This window comes from Galeopterus variegatus, unplaced genomic scaffold (assembly GCF_000696425.1).
Source record: "Galeopterus variegatus unplaced genomic scaffold, G_variegatus-3.0.2 Scaffold4060, whole genome shotgun sequence".
Taxonomy (NCBI): Eukaryota; Metazoa; Chordata; class Mammalia; order Dermoptera; family Cynocephalidae; genus Galeopterus; species Galeopterus variegatus.
The window spans coordinates 119541-132751 of NW_007730171.1; the positions used below are offsets into that span (position 1 = coordinate 119541).

Below are 13211 nucleotides of genomic sequence, written 5' to 3' on the forward strand. Positions count from 1 at the left end.
ATTTGTTTTACCTACCTGAATCACTACTCTTCTTTCTTTTGTAAGAGCTTGTGGCAGATACATTTCTTCTCATCAAAAAAACCATGTTATGTCACACACTTCCCAGTCCCCTTGCAATTAGGCAGGACTGCGTGGCCAATTTTGTATAATGAGCTGTGAGCTCTGTGTAACCACCAGACTTAAGCATTTAAAGCTCTGTACAACTCTCTGGGCTCCCTCACTCCCTGCTAAAGCAACTATGGAGGCCTCATGATGAGATGAAGATGTAAACAGTCTGGATTCTTGAGTTACCACATGGACTGCCCTAAAGAATCACCTGGACGTGTAGCAGACTTTGTGTGAGTAAGAAATAAACTTTTAGTTGTATAAAGTCCTTGGAATTTGGAAGATTTTATTCCAGTATAGCCTAATATATCCTAAAAATACAACTCTTCCATTGTCATGTCTATGTAGCTGTGGTGGGGCTGGCCACATATTAAGGTCCAGGAATATTTATTTGATCCAGGACCACTGATCCAGGCCAATGAAAGTAAATCCTAAAATTTCTGTTGTAATTCTTGGGAAGACATGTTCTCTTTTTGCTGAAGTTGTTAAATTGATAGGTCATAATCCGAGAGCCACAGGGGAAGAGCTTACCTGGAAATTAAACCAACAGAGAAGAAAGCAAACTCAAGAGAGGAAAGCTAGATCCTTAACTCCTCTGAGTACTGGATCCCTGAACTTTTCTGACTCTTAACACCTGAGACAAATCTGACTCCAACACCTGAGACAGTTAAAATAAGTTACAAAAGCCAATAAATTCCTTTCTTAAACATCTGAGTTGCGCTTCTGACACTTGAAAGAATTCTTACTACAGAGGTTAACCACAAAAGCCATAATACAGCTTAAACACAGCATAAGTAACACTAATTTGACCTCTAGTTTCTGGGAGAAAGAACATATGGAACACAAAAGGAAAGGGGAAGAAGAAGAAGAAAGTAACTTTACCTTTACCTTTTGAGCATGCAGGGTTAATCCTAAGTAATTTTTTTAAAAAATCCCTCTTGCCTCCCTGTAACTCTTCCCAAACCCCAAATATCCAGAGCCTTCAGATACCACACATGCGTTACTGATGACTCCATTTAAGCCAACCCTGCAACTTGAAAAACAGCAGCATGGTCCACAATGTTCTTGTTTTCCACCTAATCAAAACTTCCACATAAGGAAAACTTATGCTCTGGAAGAAAACACACCAAGTTATTAACAGTACTCACTTCTAGGGAGAGGAACTGGGAAGGGACTCAAATTTAAATGTGTTCCAATGACCATATACAGTTTTTACACCTTAAAAAAATTAATAATGAAAACACACAAAAATAATTTATTTCCTCAAAGCAGCTGATATCAGTTGGGCCTTATAAGAAAACAGTCTAGGGGCCGGCCTGGTGGCGCACTGCTACAGTGCGCCACTTGGGAGCACGGCGGCGCCTCCCGCCGAGGGGTCGGATCCCATATACAGACCGGTTCCCGCTCACTGGCTGAGCGAGGTGCGGGTGCAACACTGAGGGTTGCGATCCCGTTGCCGGTCCCGGTCCGGTACGGGCGCGACACTGAGGGTTGCAATCCGTTGCCGGACACGAAAAAAGACAAAAAGAAAAAAAAAAAAAAGAAAGAAAGAAAACAGTCTAAAGTGAGCAAAAAGTCATACCAAGGCATGAATAGTTAAAGAAGTCCCACAAATTCCTGCTTTGAATTTTTAATTATACTCATAAGCTCAAGTAAATCTCAAACTGGCTTTTCTTAAGTATGTAAGTGTAAAGCATTTGGGTTGTTCCTAAACTAAAAATATTTTAAGCAATATTTCTCTCTCAGGAAATCTGCCCTTAATGTCAGTTCCCCTATTCTATTCTTTTTCAGAATTTTCTCCTCTCTTCTAATTCCATAAATTCTCCAAGTTACCAATTATGATAACGGATTATATGTAAGTCACGTTTTTAGTAGGGTGTTATAAAGTTTTATTTATACACAGTACATATTATAGAAATTAAAACAGCTGTCATAGATATGCTGGGACTTTGTGTTGTTTGTTTGTGTGTGTGTGTTGTCCATGTTTTCTAAGTACCTTAAGAACGTGCACTCTGGATACAAAGGAATTAATGTTGTTTCAGTGATCTGAGAAGTCTTCTAAATTTAATGGGCATCTCCAAACATTATAGTATTTTATACATATTAGTTATATATGTGATATTAAATATATTACCCTATTCAACACTGTACCCCACAGATATGTACAATCATGTTTCAATAAAAATAAACAAATTTATCAACCTACTTAATATATATTTAAATTGTTGATTCTGACCTCTTCATTCTAGTTTTATCACGTTTATATTCATTGTTGGGTTTTAGTGAAAATCACAAAATATTCTATTTGGAATATTAAACCTTAATTCACTTTTATTAAGACCACATTTTGCAGTTAAATGCTGGAATACAAAATATTTCAAATATCTTAAAGGCTGAGAAGTATCTACACATTTTCGACCTTTCAACATTTGAGAGGCTCTAAGTTCTAATTACCATTTAACAGGTAACAAATATCCTATTTATTTTTAAAATGGAATACACAACACACTATTTCTTCTGGTGGAGGGTAATATTAGAGACCTGAGACTAATTTATTGGTATCCCTTTTCTTAACTGCCCTCCCTAAATCTAATGGTTAACCTACTTAAGAGTTGCCAGATTAACACAAATGGCTCTATAGCTGGGCCAAAAAGTTCCCTTCCTGGAATTTTTAAGACTTCAGACCTGATACAGCTTTGAGGCCAGTCTGGGAGCTGAATCTCTGATAAAACCGGCAGTGCTGGTGACTGTGTTTCTTGCCATATGGAAAAAGCTGGTCTTCACTGAAAGAATAATGCCACCCAACCTCCAAAAGAAGAAAAAAAAAAAAAACCCAAAAAACAAAAAACCCAAAACGGGCTCTGGCTATGTTTCAGATACTGACTTTTTTTCCTCTGACCTAGCTGTATCCCAAGCCTTCTAGCAGCTAGACTGTTCATCCTCTTCTTAAACTCAAGAAGAAAATAAAATCAATGAACGATATCAATAAATTTTAAAAATATATTGTTAAATCAATAAATTTCTCTTGTCAATAAACTTCCCATTATGCTTAAATTAGCTCCAGCTGGGGTTTCTATCACTTACAGCCATGAATCTTCACTCACATAGTGGAAAATTAAACATAAAAGATATCCACATGCAAAAGAATAAAGCTGGACCCTTGCCTTACACCATATACAAAACTTAACTCAAAACATATCAAAGACCTAAATGTAAGACCTAACACTATAAAGCTCTTAGAAGAAATCATAGGGGGAAAGCTTCATGACATTGGATTTGGCAATGATTTCTTGGATATGACACAAAAAACACAGGCAACAAAAGTACTGCAGTACATCAAAACTTAAAACTTCTATGCATCAAAGGAAACAACCAACAGAGTGCAAAGGTAACCTACAGAATGGGAGAGAGAATTTGCAAATCTTATATCTGACAAGGGGTAAAAACAAATAACCCAATTGAAAAATGGGCAAAGGACTTCAACAGACATTTCTCTAAAGATACACATATGCTTTCATAAGCATATGAAAAGATGCTCAACGTCACTAATCATTAGAGAAATGTAAATCAGAACCACAATGAGATTATCACCTCACACCTATGAGAATGGCTACTATCAAAACAACAGAAAATAACAAATACAGGCAAGGATGTGGAGAAATTGGAACCCTTGCACATTGCTGGTGGGAATGTAAAATTTTTCAGCCACTGTGGAAACAGTATGGTGATTCCTCAAAATAAAATCAAACATAGAATTACCATATGATCCAGCAATTCCTCTTCTAGGCATACACCATACACCCAAAAGAATTGAAAGCAGGTACTCAAACAGACATTTTGACACCATGATCATAGCAGCATTTTTCACAAAAGTCAAAAGATGGAAACAACCCAAATTTCCCTTCAACAGATGAATGAATAAACAAAATATAGTACATACATGCAATGGAATATTATTCAGCCTTAAAAAGGAAGAAAAATTATTTTATAAAATGGAGAGACCTTGAGGACATGATGGTAAGTAAAATAAGCCAGTCACAAAAAGACAAATACTGTATGATTCCACTTATATGAGGTACCTAGAGTAGTCAAATTCATGGAAACAGAAAGTAGAATGGTGATTGCCAGGTCTGGGGGAGGGGGAAATGGGGAGCTGTTTAATGGGTAAATAATTTCAGTTTTTCAAGATGAATAAATTCTGGAGATTAGCTGTACAACAATGTGAATATATTTAAAACTACTGAACTATATACTTAAAAATGGTTAAGATGGTAAATTTTATGTTAGGTATATTTTACCACAATTTTTAAAACATCAGACTAAAAAAAAGGTTATGACCCTATCAATTACTATAAGATATTAAAAAAATTCTGAATTAATTTGTTTTTTAAAAGGACCTGCTTCATTCTCAATTTATACACCTCTACTAGTGGCAGATGCTGAACAGTATTTATGCTTGAAAGATCTAGGGAAAGAAAACCAAACAAGCTTCAATGGATGTGAAGGTACACAAATTGTCTATTCTCACATTCTTATTTTTTAAATGCCAATCCCTAGTTTTGCTCTATCTATAGTATGTCAAGAGTACACTGTACATAAAATATTTGTGAATGGGGGCTATGCATATATAGTATCAGCTTCATAGTCTATACTCAAAGACTATAGGCAACAATTCACTACAGTCTAGGATGTGATGGGCATAACAATGTCGTTTTCAGGCAAATACAGATCTTTTGGAAGACTATTTTCAGGTATGTTAAAGATGGAAATTTTATCTACTCATTTTAGACTGAGGAAGGAACAGATTGCCCCCACAAATTTAAGTATTATTTTTCAGAGAACTATTGTTCTGCAAATTGATAACTTGTTTTCCTCCTAAATGTTAGGTTTCAAAAAGAGTGAATTATGTAATACCTTAACAGATTCAAAAATATTTGTACAAAACATAAAAATAATGAGCAGTTAAATCTGTCTGATTTGCCTATTCACATATATAGGATGATGAAATAAACATCTTACCCAATTACAGTTCAAACAGCCACAAAAAATTAGGAAACCAAATCATTCTGGGCATTATGAGAGAGCTAAGAGATTGACTAAGTGATCTATACAGCCAACATCATTAACAACCAAACTATGTTAGTTGTTTAAACGATGAGGTCTTTAAATACTTTTCATTGAAAAGTTCGCTATCAAAATATTTAACACAACAGTTTAGAACTTTTCTTTCTTAAGAGCTTTATCTTTTACTTGTTAGGTTTTGTCTAGATGATTTAATCTAAGAAAATATTTTCATATAAAAATCAGGAATAGGCTTTGTGATTCTTGAGCCTGAGTTTTGTTTTGTTTGTTTGTTTTTTTTTGATGGCTGGCTGGTACAGGGATGGAACCCTAAACCCTGGTGGAGCCTGAGTTTCTTTACTAGAGAAGTGGTACGGTTCATTGATTAAATCATTCCACAAAAGTTTACCATTGGATGCCTACTGTAGGGCAGGTACTCTGTAGGTGTTAGAAATAAAATGGTGACAGAGATCATCAAACTCTTATGAAGATTAAATAAGACAGCAGCATATGTAAACTGAAAGTGACACTCAAAGAACCCAGCTGTTGCAAATGTTGGTTAGTAGTTTGGTGGCAAATTAAGTTGGGGGAGGATAGAGCTATCTTTTTAGGTATAACAACAAAATGAAATAACACAGAGCTCCACAGCACACAAAAAGTATAAGGATAGGAAAAGCCAATGACTAAAAGATAAAAAGCTAAAATATACTAACAATAAAGCCCAATCCAAACATATTAAGGAAATATAGTTACATGATATTAAAAAAAGATTCTCCAATTGCTGTTTTCTTTCCCTCTAATAAGTCATCAGGAGAAAATAGATAATAGAGTTAAGGAGAATATTAAAGGCAAGAGTCACATGGAACTAAAGGAACATTAAGTTATCTCTAACTCCAATTTATAATAGCTTATGGGACTAATAAAAGTATGAAGTATTTATCTTAAATCCTCAAAATTTTAAAAAATGAACACTTTTTAAACGAGCTTTAAAACATTCAAGTATTCTTAATCTGTCTTCTTAAACGAACAAGTCTAAATTTTAACTGAGTTGATTTGAGCAAAGAAAAACAAAATAAACAAAACAAAAACAATTTGCGAAGAGGGATCCCTTCCAACCAGAGCAGGTTTGAAGAACTCCAACCAGTAACGTGATAGACAGCATTTATAGGAAACTTTTAAGTGCACTGTAGCAACAACTTAATTGGTCACAACTTAATTGGTTAATTGGTTACAGAGCCTCCTTCAATTAACTAAAGCTCAGCTATTGTAGCTAAATTCCACATTAGTTTGGCCTGTTAGAAGCCTAATCTAAATCAATAGCCCCCCACAAATTTATTTACAGTTGCTTAAGAAGGAAATGAAAATAAACAGGACTTCTTAAAAGAAGGTTATTTATTTTCACCTTCCTTAATGAGAAAAACATTAAAGGAAAGACTTCCAAATTTTTAACCTATTTTTTTACCTTGTCCTCATGGAAAAATATACAACTAGACCTAAATTAAGTACATAATTTAATAACTTATATTTTAACCAAATTTCTATAATTATTACATTATAAACAGATGTATTAGTTTTAAAGAGTATGTTATGCAGTTTTTTGATAATATATTATTGTCGGTAGTAAAATTCTTTAGAGGCCCAAAGATGTACTGTAAATGTAGAAAATCCCCCACACTCACATATGCACTATAGAACTAACTTTGTTTTCCCTTTGTAACTAGCCCTTAATGATTAACTAAGATTGTATCAAAAGCAGCTATTCATCACACTTGAAGACCCTATACCCTGTCTTGCCTGATACATCTCTCAAAGATAGCATCACAGATGGAAACCAGACAAGACTTTAGTGCCACATATAATGTCAGGAAGCAGCTGTCCATCACACATTAAGATTCTACATCCTGTCTCCCCAATACATTTACCTGTATAAACTCAGCCCTCAGTTGATCAGTGAGGCAGTTTGGACTTGACCCCGTCTCCTGGTCGACGTCTTCTGAAATAAAAAACCTTTTCTCTAAGTTCTATCTGGCAGGTGTGACTGGCGATCCTATAGCAGTGAGCACTCGGACCCACACGGGTCAGGAATTCCTCCAAATAGGTCAGCCTCTCACATGTTGGCTGATGGTGAAGAGGAATCCTACAGGGCTCATTCATTACCAGTACTAGGCATTGGGATAGAAAAAAATTCTCAAGAGAGAATTATTCATTCTCCCTATGCTGAGACGTAGTATAATACAATACCAAGAGCCCAGACTCTGCAGCCAGTTTTGAATTTGGCTAGCTCTTTAACTTCTCTGTCTCTCATTTTCCTAATCTACAAAATAGTACTGATTCCTCACTGGGTTTTTAGGAAAATGAAACGTGTTCATATGTGTAAACCACTCGGAATAACGCTGATACATTAAGTGTTAAATTAAGCATTAAGTAAATACCAAAAAACTGCTTGCTCTGTGCCAGGCACTGTTTTAGGAACTAGGAACAAGCAGTGAACAAAAACACAAAAATCTCTTCCCTTTGTGGAGTTTACATTTTAGTGGGGAGATTATATTCTAGAATCAAGAAGCAAAAATTATTTAGGCAGTAAGTCATTCAACACAGGTACAGATATGTACTGAATAGGCTGAGTAACTACTGAGGAATGACAGGAATGAGTTTCCACAGGATCCAATTCTATAAGGAAAGGTAATCTATGATCCTCCCGTCTGTAACCAGATGCCTCTCCTAGGGTTTACTACATTAAGCAGTTGACCAAAAATTCAGGGGAGGCCAAAGCAGTTAAGAGTTAATAAACAATGAAAGGCCAAAGAATAATGGTAATCTCCACTCTCAGAAAGTCAGTACAAAGATGGGCTTCCTGGGTTGTTCTGAGACTAAACAGAGTGACAGAATCAGCAAATTCTGATCAAGAGGCATGAAAAAGTAAAAAGTAAGTAGAAAACAGAGACTAGTTATATTTGGATTATTCTATATCAAAGTCTACCCTAAGTATTTGGGATAGTTCTTAGTAGGCTACCAAATTCATCAACTTCCTCACAATGATGTTCATGACACCAAACTCCAATATGGATAGAAAGCAGTACATGGTCAAAGATTCAGCATATGGTCAGAGATCCTAATTTCTAAACTAAACCAAAATACAGATCATTCAATTATCCAACTTATATTCACTCAGCTCTAGAAGTATCAACTATGCTGCCAGGCTTGGCAAGGGTACAAAATTGCACATATATAGTAGTCCTCCCTATCCGTGGTTTTGCTTTCCAAGGTTTTGGTTACCCACAGTCAACCCGTGGCCCAAAAAATATTAAATGGAAAATTCCAGAAATAAACAATTCATAAGTTTTAAATTGTGCCCAATTCTGAGTCATGCACTGTCCTGCTCTGTCCACCTGGGACATTAATCACCCCTTTGTCCAGCCTATCTACCCTGTATACACTACCTGCCTGTTAGCCACTTAGTAGCCAACTCAGTCACAGTGCTTGTGTTCCAGTAACCCTTATTTTACTTAATAATGGTTCCAAAGCACAAGAGTAGTGATGCTGGCATATTGTTATCATTGTTCTATTTTATTATTATTGTTGTTAATCTCTTACTGTGCCTAATTTATAAATTAAACTTCATTATAGGTATGTATGTATAGGAAAAAACATAGTATATACAGGGGTTGTACTACCATGATTTCAGGCATCCACTGGGGGTCTTGAAATGTATCACCCATGGGTAAGGGGGGACTGCTACAGTCTCTGATCAAAAGGAATTCAGAGGAAATCCTACTCTGACTAAGATAAGAGCAACTTATAGATTTCCTGTCTTCTTGTATATCACACTGCCACATTTGAACCAAAAATGTATGCTTTGGGGTGGGGAATATAATTTCACATAGCAATACTTCTGTGATATAACTTAATACTACAATTATTTTTCCTAGAAAAAAAAAATAAAATGATACATACCTATCATGTATATAGGGGCTTCTTTTTTTACTTAGAAATTTTAATTAATTTCTAAGTAAACACAATAGTGTAAGTTTATTAAAAGAATGACTGATTTTAGTTGCTTATGTCTTTGTAAACAAAAAACATTCTACCAAGTGATCTGAAGTCACCACTTAGCATCAATCAAAATGGACATGATTTAACTGTCTATAATTATGTCTCCAAATATGATTAGGTGCTTTATTTTCTATTTATTCCCATCCTCAAACCAATACCAAAAAAAAAATCTATCAATACCAAAATCTAAAAGTTAAATCAAAGCCAACAAAACATGAGAAGAGTAAAAGGGAGAAAAGAAGAAAACAGCTGGGGCCAACAAAGACTAATTGAAAATTTTTAAACCTGCAATATATTTAAAATATAAATATTTAACATACTGAATACAGTTATTATCTAGGGGGAAAAAATGCTGCCTCACTATGAAAGAAATTATCCTCTGCAGTAGCAAAAATAGGGGGAGTTAACCAAAAGAACTTTTCCCATTAAAGAAGAGGAAACAAGGCAAACCTCTTCCCTTTGGACAAAACAGATACTATAAACAGCAACTGATAATTTAATTATTTACTAAGTATGTATTCATCCAATGCAGCAAATCTCAATGTAGGGAGAGGGGAGGGAGTAGGTGGTTTCAAATTAAACATGCCTCCACCTAACTCTTCCTTACTCAAATACCTCAACACTGTACAATAATCCTGCCCTTGTTGAAAATCACTGCTATTGAGAGACATTATTAGGATGGAAATGTGCCAAATTCCTTATGTGTGCTGCATTCCTTAAAAAATGCAAATCACTGATCTAAAGCATCTGTCCATAATAAAACCCACTTTCTCTCTACACAATTCTATTTTTTATATCATGTAATTGTGGGTTGCAGCCACCCTTGCTTCAAAGAAGTGGTGTTCAAATCTTTTTTGTTGCAACTAAGTGAAAACTGCAATGGTTATTATCAGTCTCAGAACAGAAAGGCAAACAAGTCTCCCCTTTGTTTAGATGAGTCTTGTTACTCTAGCAAAACCCTGGCCATACACAAACCTTTGAGGTCCAAGTTATCCTGGACAGTTAAGTATCCCAGATTACCAAAGTTTTATCTTATAAATTATCAACTTTTTAACTTTACAATTTGTGATAGGATTCTCTTTTGAAGTATATCATCTTCTTTGCTTAAGAACAAGTGTTTTAAATTACAAAAATAATAGACAATCATTGAAAAGATTTCATGCAATTCAAAAGTTCCTCCTGTTATCATTCCTCCAAATCCATTCCTTAGGGGCAACCACTATAAAACAATTTGGGGTGTATCCTTCTAGACCTCTTCAGAATACATATAAATTTTAAACACACACTCAAATAATCACTAAGGAGATCTTACTGTGCGTGCAGTTCTGCAACTTGCTTTTCACACTGATGGACTGTATAGCCTCTTTAGTTTAAATATGCTGGTACACCTGATTTTTTTAAACCGCATATACCACATTATTTTTCATCACTCTTTCTCCAACAGGTACTTTTAGGCTGAAATCATTTGTTTTTGTTTGCAATGAACAGTTTTGAGCATACGTCTTTGCACACTTGTGTTTTTCTGCAGAAGGGCTTACAAATAAAAATGCTGGATTAAGAAACTGACACATTTCCTATTTTGAGAGACACTATTAAATTCCCTGGCTTCTTTAAAATAATCTGATTAATTCTTTTCTTAAGGACCCAGGCTCATTCTTACCAATATCCATTTTTTGATTCTGCTATAATACAGAGATCCTTGGGGCCATAGAAGTAGATGGCACTATTCACCCCTACATTAAATTTCATCTTTTTTTAAACTTTTTCCTTTACTGTTTGTCACTTCACACTGCCATCACTATACCGCCTATTGCATTTCGCCTCCTTACTTCTATTGGAAAACTTGAAAAACAAAGAATTTAATGTGTTAAAATTGATTTCAAATTAAAATTAAATAAGAGAAAATTTTAATTGTTGTCATCTGAGTATATTTTGTAATTTCTATTTTAACCTATCAGAGGCCCTTCACGTGTCTAGATTTTAGAGGGATAGGGTTCCCAGATCATAGTTTTTGGACAGATGACAATCACCACTGTTATTATTAATATACTAATAGTTTCCCTATTCATAATCCATCTGGAAAATGCCTTGTTTAAAAAAACAGAAGAGGCAAATGGATCAGGAAATTGGAATAATGAAACTATCTGACTAAATAGAATAATAATAGTATGTACAAGAGTACCTCAAAAAGTTCATGGAAATATAGAATAAAAAGATAATACAAATCTTTCCATGAACTTTTTGAAATACCTTGTACATGGCTTATCACTCAAATATCTCCCCTCCCTTCGGGGACCACTATGTTAAATTTATTTTGGGTAACTATCCTTCCATCATCAGCCGTAAGTCAATCTAAAATTGTTCAGGATAAGCATATAACCCAAACAGTCAGCAGGACAGAAGGAGACCTCTGCTAGGATTTCTTGAGAAGAGAAGTTGGTACAGACTTGCACTCTCACTTCCTTCCATTCCCCCCTCCCTTCTACTTCCTTCTTTCTCCCTCTCCCTTCTTCGCTCCTCCCCCAAAGGTACAACAGAAAAGTCCATCATTCCTCTCCAGGATGCAGAAGTATGAAGATATGAAATCTAGAGCTAAGGAAGTAAAGAGGATGGTACTGAATGAAACCTGAGAATAACGGCAACAAGGGGAGCAGAACCAAGAGATTCAGCCAGGAGACATTTGACCCATGAATCAAAATGTGCCTTGAGTTCTTAGTTATGTGTGCCTGCTTAGGTTGAATTTTTTATCACTTTAAAGAGTCCTAACCCCTAAAGCTAGAACCTTAAACTGGAATCTAGTCCTCAGACTGCAAGCATCATTTTTATTGAATAAGTTCCAAAAAACTACTTGTCAAGTTGTGATCTAACAATGACAACTTTGCTGTTGGAAAAAAATCTTAAGATTAAGTCCATCAGTTTTAAGACTAAAATTTTCCCTTTAAAACTTTTATATTCTAACACATATTCCAATATCACTTTCATTGGCAATATACAAGGGTACTTCAAAAAGTTTATGGAAAAATAGAATTAAAACGTAATGTGAATCTTTCCATGAATTTTTTGAAGTACCCTCATGTATCTGAATATTGATAGAAAGAAACTCAGCTCAGCACACACTCAATTTCCAAGTCTTAGAAACTCTGAAGAAATGTTCAATGCTTTGGAAAGATTACTAAAGCAAAACGTTAGAGGAATAAAAATGTAAAACACAAAATAATACCCTGGTATTACTTTTTCCTGGCATTTTGCTCCCTGATTTTAGGATTTTTAAGTGTCTTTCTGGAATAAAAGCTACTCATGATCTAGCCAGCCAATATTCCTTGTGGTACTAGGCAATGATTCAATTATATCAATCATTAAAACAATCTACTTCTGATGAAAAACATAGAATTTAACCTCCGAAATACCACATTTATCTAGTATTCAAGTGTTTAAACATGTAATTTCATTTCTAAGAACTGAAAAAAATTTAACTTACCTCAATTGTTTCGCATAGTTCTGTTCAATTTCTATCCTCTCTTTTACAAATTTGGCATATCTTTCCAAGAAGTCAATTCCCCATTGTGTATGCTTGTCTAAACTGTCGAACTGATCCTAGAAAAAGAAGGTAAAAATGCATTGAAAAAATCTCAAAGTTTATCCACAAGTATTTTAACCTGCTTCTGATATTTGTATGGACAAACAATGAGGCATAAAGAAAAACCTAGACCCTTCTGCTAGTCCCTATCTACGTCACCTTTTAAGACCCAGAAATAGGTTCCTAGGCATAAATCGTGCTACTTTATGCCTGAATGTCTTTACCCACATAGTTCCCCTGGCCACCTTTTTGCAATTAACTCTTATTCCTGCTTTGAGATTCAATGTTATCAGTATGTCCTCCAGAAAATGGTCCTAAACTCTCAGACTAGAATAAACGGTCTTCCTCTAGGTCTCCAAGGCTCCCTAAAATTATTACCATGTTCACTTGCCATACTATATTGAGGGCAGGAACC

General features: G+C 35.1%; 1 protein-coding gene across 3 annotated transcripts in view; it reads right to left on the bottom strand.

Moving 5' to 3' along the window:
* The window catches only part of FNBP1L (formin binding protein 1-like), a 54420-nt gene extending 41612 nt beyond the window's left edge, over window positions 1-12808 (bottom strand). For 2 of the 3 annotated variants that reach the window (XM_008586636.1, XM_008586635.1), the window contains exon 1: window positions 12698-12807. The gene's annotated coding sequence lies outside the window, so the exon portion shown is untranslated. Of the gene's footprint in view, window positions 1-12697 lie in introns of all 3 variants that reach the window. The other variant, XM_008586638.1, reaches the window with a different exon arrangement.
* Window positions 12809-13211: the final 403 nt, after the last annotated feature.